This window comes from Acomys minous (assembly GCF_964271855.1).
Source record: "Acomys minous genome assembly, chromosome: 2".
NCBI classification, from domain to species: Eukaryota; Metazoa; Chordata; class Mammalia; order Rodentia; family Muridae; genus Acomys; species Acomys minous.
The window spans coordinates 32,861,048-32,867,047 of NC_140484.1; positions in this window are offsets into that span (position 1 = coordinate 32,861,048).

Here is a 6,000-nt window from a genome sequence, read left to right on the forward strand (position 1 = left end):
AGCATTCTTCTGTTTTACCCTCTTAGAGCCATACAACATTTTCTCTCACAGTTTACTTATACACTGAGAATTTGTTTCTCTAAAGCATCATATGAAAATTTTAAACAGATTGCTACCCAGATAAGTTCCAATACTCAGCTACATGCTGAATTCATGCTATTCTAGACTATATATGACCCTGCCTCAAAAGAACAAGAAACAAGTGGCAAAGAAGGATAGTTTCCCTCTGACTCCTGTCGGGGCATCTCTTTGCTATACACACTGACACAGTGTGCAGAAAGACAGGTTTTCCAAGTGACCTGTTTGTCTCACTGGCATATTTATATACCCATGTATTATACCATCATAATTGCTGGAGAATAAACTGTGACAATTCTTAGAACAATATTCTCCACCTTATTCTACCCAGATATATGTGGCTGTTTTGTGCATCTACATTTTAGAATTAACTTCTTTAGTTTATAGAATTTATTTTATATACCAATTTTTTGGAAATTGACTATTTATAATACTTAGTATTTCAGTCTATACTTGTAATTTATGGACATATTTATGGTCTATGACACACATGTTCCAGAAAGCCTAATGTCTTATATATAGATTTAGCTAAACTTAGACCTAAGAGATCTTTGAAATATCTTCTGTTGGGCTCTGACTTGTAGGCTCCAGCTGATGCACTGTGTACCCAGAAACTTGCTAGACATCCCCCATATAGATGTGAAGATCTTCCTGAGTATCTTTCTATTTCCACCAGTGGCGAAAGCTGTTTTCATCTGTTACCTTTTCCCCTGGTTTTTGCCTCTGACTGGAATCTGGTTCCATATCGAAACAGCAGCATGGATGAAGAGGAATTCCTATGCTTCTGATCTCAAAGGAGAAGCATAGCACATTTCACCCCAAAGCCCTGTATCTTCTGATTTTCGTCAATGGTCTTTTTGGGAATCACATGTTTCTCTTTGTATTTCTGGTTTTCTATAAATAAATTATATTTGTTATAATCCTTCTCTTTATATAGTAACATGTTGTTTGATTGTGTATCTGGAAAAACAAAATGAAGTCAAAATAACCTCCAAGAAAGGAAATAGTAGATGTATTAATATGTCTAATTACGTGAGTTGGGATTCTAAACCAATCTTTGAACTATGTTGTATTATAGGATTGCTTGCTAAAATTTTGCCTAGGATTTTTGTACCTATTTGATAGATGGGCTTATAGCTTTCTTATTATACTTATAAAACTTAAGTAAGATAGTTATGCTTGCTCATTACATGTGAGTGGTCTGTCCTAAGGATGCAATGTTGATGTTGCACTATCTTTACCTCCTCTCCATAGAAAGCAACACTTCCTTGAAGATCTGTTAGTCGAGAGGAATATGAATACAAGCCACTTTCCATCTATCTTGCACCAGACAAGAATGGCAGCACCTTGTCCATATTTTTCTGTGTGGATCGCTGTATTTAGAAAGAGTAATTACATGGTGGAGGGGGGTTAGAGGGCAGGCACGAGTCATGGCATTTGAATACTGAAGCTATTTAGTTCTGTGTCTCTTTTCTTTTCTCTTTCTTTCTTTCTTTCTTTCTTTTTTCTTTTTTAAGAAAAGAATCGGTGAAAAATTGAAATAGTCTTCCTCAGATCTGAGGGAGAACTCACCAATGTTTTCCTTACGTGTATGACTGCATCGTGTCAATGTTTTTAGGCTCTCTAGGCCCTTTCTCTTTAAGCTAATTTCTTCCCAGCCCATCCACACAAGTTCGTAACTTAGCCACAGGTCACGTTTTGAAATGTTTGTGACACTTGCCCAGTGACATCATTTCTTTTTTGATACTCATCGTGTGTCATTTGCTTCTTAGCAGCTTGGCCTGCAGCCTCTAAGTTGTAATAACTTTTCAACAAACCAAGCTTCCTGACTTGGTGTATTCTCTTTATTTTGTCTGTCGTTTCTAAAGCTACTTTCTGGCTTCATTTTTATTTCCTTTTTCTTTCTCTGAGTTTATTTGGCTTTTTTTGTGTGTGACTTCCCAAATGAATGCTTACCTCATTACTTCTCAGATGTTTCAAATATAATTATCAACAGCTATAAATCCCTACTGTGATGTCTTCACTTGTATAGATATTAAAGAGTAATTTTAATCTTTTGGTTAGCTTTTTAATTTTTTTCTTTGATTTGTTCTCCAACTGATAGCTTATGTTGCAGTAGCTTTCTTAATTTCTAAATCAATAAGGGTTTTCTAATTATGTTTTTCTATTGGTTTTTAAATTACTTGCAGTGTTCCAGAGAACATAGCATCCATCATTTCTACCCTTTAAAATGTGTGGAATCTTGCTGTGTTCTTCAGGATTTTTAAAAATGTTCCTTCTGTACTTAAAAAGAAAATACATTTTCTACTTATTGATTATAATGTATTCATATACATTCAGTCAGCCAAATTATTAATGATTTTGTTTAAATATTCCAGAACATGGCTATGCTGACTAATTTTATGTCAGCTTGACACAAGCTGGAGTCATCCAAGAGGAGGGAATAGCAGTTGAGAAAATACCTCCACAGGATCGAGTTGTAAGCAAGCCTGTAGAACATTTTCTTAATTGGTGATTGATGGGGGAGGGCCCAGCCCACTGTGGTTGGGGTCATTCCTCAGCTGGTCATCCTGGCTTCCATAGGAAAGTATGTTGAACAAGTTATGATGACCAAGCCACTAAGCAGCTCCCCTCCATGGCCTCTGCATCAGCTCCTGCCTCCACGTTCCTGCCCAGTTTGAGCTCCTGTCCTGATTCCCTTCGATGATGAACAGTGTTATAGAAGTGTAAGCCAAATAAACCCTATCCTCCCTAAACCTTGCCATTGGCCATGATGATGTTGATAACAGCAATAGTCACCCTAAGTAGAACAATGGTTCGTGCGATGTGTTTCTTGTAATAGTTTTTAAGAGAACTATATTAGTTCCTGATTATTATTTTTACATTTCTTCTTATACTTTTGTCAATTTTGATTTATATAGTGTGTAGATGAGTTATTGTGTAAAGACATTTAAGACAGTGTAAACTCACTATAGTAAGTTTCTGAAGCTGTAAGTTAATCACTCCAGTTTGATCATTATACATCATACATGCATTAGAATCTCATGTACCACTCTACTTATATGTGCCATTATTATGAACCCATTGAATATAAAAATGAGGAAAAATATAAGGTAGTTTTCTGATAATGTGAATCATTTATCTTTATGAAGAACTATACTTATCTATAGTGACATATTTTGTCTTAAGATTTGTTTAATATTGAAGTAACCAAACTATAGTATTTATAATTTTTACACATTTTAACATTTCAGATTCTGATATTTTAGACATACATCTCATAAATGGCATATAATCAGATTACATTGCTATTTTATTTTATTTTCCTTCCATACTACAATATTCACTCATTAATTGGATAGATTTTTTCATTAACATTAACATTATTATTATGTCTGTTTGGTAATACTCCCCCTCCCCCCCCCCCCGCGCCTATCCTCTCTTCCTCCCGTCCCATCCTTCCTACTTCCCTTTTCCTTCCTTCCTTGCTTGCTTGCTTGCTTCCTTCATTTGGTTGGTTTTCAAGCTCATGCCCTTTCTTCTTTTACTGATTTTGATTTTTTCCTAATTCCACATACATTTCCATTTGCTAAAACGGAGGTTGTTTTGTTTCTCCACTTTTGTAGTTACTGCGACTACCACAGGATAAATAACTTTAAATTCAAGGACTAGTGAATACTGTCTGGATCTCAGGATGGCTGAAGAACTCAGGGCACTGAAGTCCATCCTCCTATTGGTTCATATGTCTGACTTGACTTTCCCTTTGTTGACTTCCTTTCTTTTAGGAGTCAACTAGTACTGTGGTACAATTTCATGTTTTTGTAGTTTAACAGTGTCCTTCCTGTTCCTTTGTTCTCCACTTCTTTACTTTTTTCCCTTGTATTTTGGGCTTGCAAACTTGTATTACTTTCCTTCTGCCAGAATTTTCTTAATTACTGCCAGTAGAGTCTTCGACTAGTTAGCATCGGCTGGGTGAAGCTGTCCACCCACATTGACTTCCATTCATCATTTAAAAATGCGTTGTGTGGTCCAGTATCCTAGGTTGGAGATACTTGCTTTCTGATCCTTGCTGTTGGATCTTTTTCACCTTGGCCTCTGCTGCTGCCCTTGGGGAGCCTCCTGTCTGAACAACAGTTGCTTCTTAGAAGGCGGTTTGTCTTTTCCTACTGAAAGTGATTTGAAGAGCTTCTCTTTTTCTTTTGCAGTATCTCAGAGACTTTTCCTCAACGCATAAGCACAGACTGTTTTATTACTGTTCTCAGATTTGGCCTTTTAGACTGTTGATTAGTATTCTTCATCACTTGAGGTCTGAACACTGAGTGTAAATATGACCTCCAACTCTTTATTTTCCTCTTCTCTTTCAAGAACCCTGAGGAAGTCTGTTGGATTTCTTCTCTTCGCCCTTTGTATTTGTCATTCTCTTCCGCAGTTTCCATTCTGCTTCTTGTCTGTGCAGTGATTCTTTTCCAGATCACAGCTACAGCACCATCTTTCCTCATCATTTCTTTCTAATAAACTCTGTATTAGAGCTTCTTTGCTCATCTAAGCAGCAGCCAGGTAAGGGAAGAGGCAATGAATTTTATATTTGCCTGATGAGTGTGTGAGGGTGTGGTCCATCATGGCAGAATATCCATGGCAACCAGAGATGCTCCATCTGCCATGGTGAGAATGTGAGGTCACCAGGATTCCTCACATTGTGGTAGAAGACAGGAAGGCCAAAAGAGAGATAAAAGACAGCAAACTGACAGCCCTACCACTGTGGTCCTATGAGTGCCTGCTAGACCCTTTGTCTAAAAGATTACACAGCCTCCATGAACAGCACCAGCACCCAGGGACCAGGGGTTCAAATCTTGACATCTGACCATTCATATTAACCATAGCAAGCTCATTCTGCTTTTATTTTTCTTTATTGTCTTTCATGAGTTGCTGTGCATGTTTTACATACCTGTTGGGTTACTTTGTATACATCATCATTTTTTGTAGGAAATTTGAGGTGTCTCTTCTTTATATATTATGAACAGTACATTGCTGGCAATACCTGGTAATTACAGTATGTGAAGGTTGTCTGGCTGGTTCATTCATTGGCTGCCTCTTCTCATTGTTACTCATGCTATCCTATTTTGGAGGCTTGGCTATTTTTGACCACATATCATTCTCTTTGGCCTTAATTTTTGTTTGTTTTGTCCTGAAGGAATGTTTACAGGCTTAACATGAAATTCTTTTTATAGAAGAGTTTTGTTCGCTACAGCTTGCAAATTTTAGTAGCCTTCAGTCACGTGGAAGCTAGGAAGGGAGCCGGGGAGATGGCCATGAAAACATGAAGACCAGAGTTCTATCTTTGTTTTTGAGACAGGGTTTCCCTGTGTGGCCTTGGCTGTCCTGGAACTCACTGTGTAGACGTGCCTGCCCCTGCCACCCGAGTGCTGGGATTAAAGGCATGCACCACCTCTGCCTCGCCATAGTTCTATCTTCAACACCTGAATAAAAAGCCAAGAGCAGCAGCGCACACTTCTAATCCCAGCACCAGGGAGGCAGAGACAGGTAGATTTTCTGGGACTTATTGGCCAATGAGCACAGCTGAATTTGTGAGTTCTGTGTTCAGTGAGAGATTCTATCTCAAAATCATAATATGGGGGACAGTTGAGGAGGATGCCCGACATTGATCTTCTGCCTCTACAAGCATGTGTACATACATGTATTTGCACTGATATGCATGTGCACACACGCACGCACACACACACACACACAAGATATAAATATACTTTTTCAAAAGGCATGACTGGGGGCTGGAGAGATGGCTCAGAGGTTAAGAGCACCTGCTGCTCCTCCAAACGTCCAGAGTTCAATTCCCAGCAACCACATCGTGGCTCACAACCATCTACAATGAGATCTGGTGCCCTCTTCTGGTGATCAGGCACACGT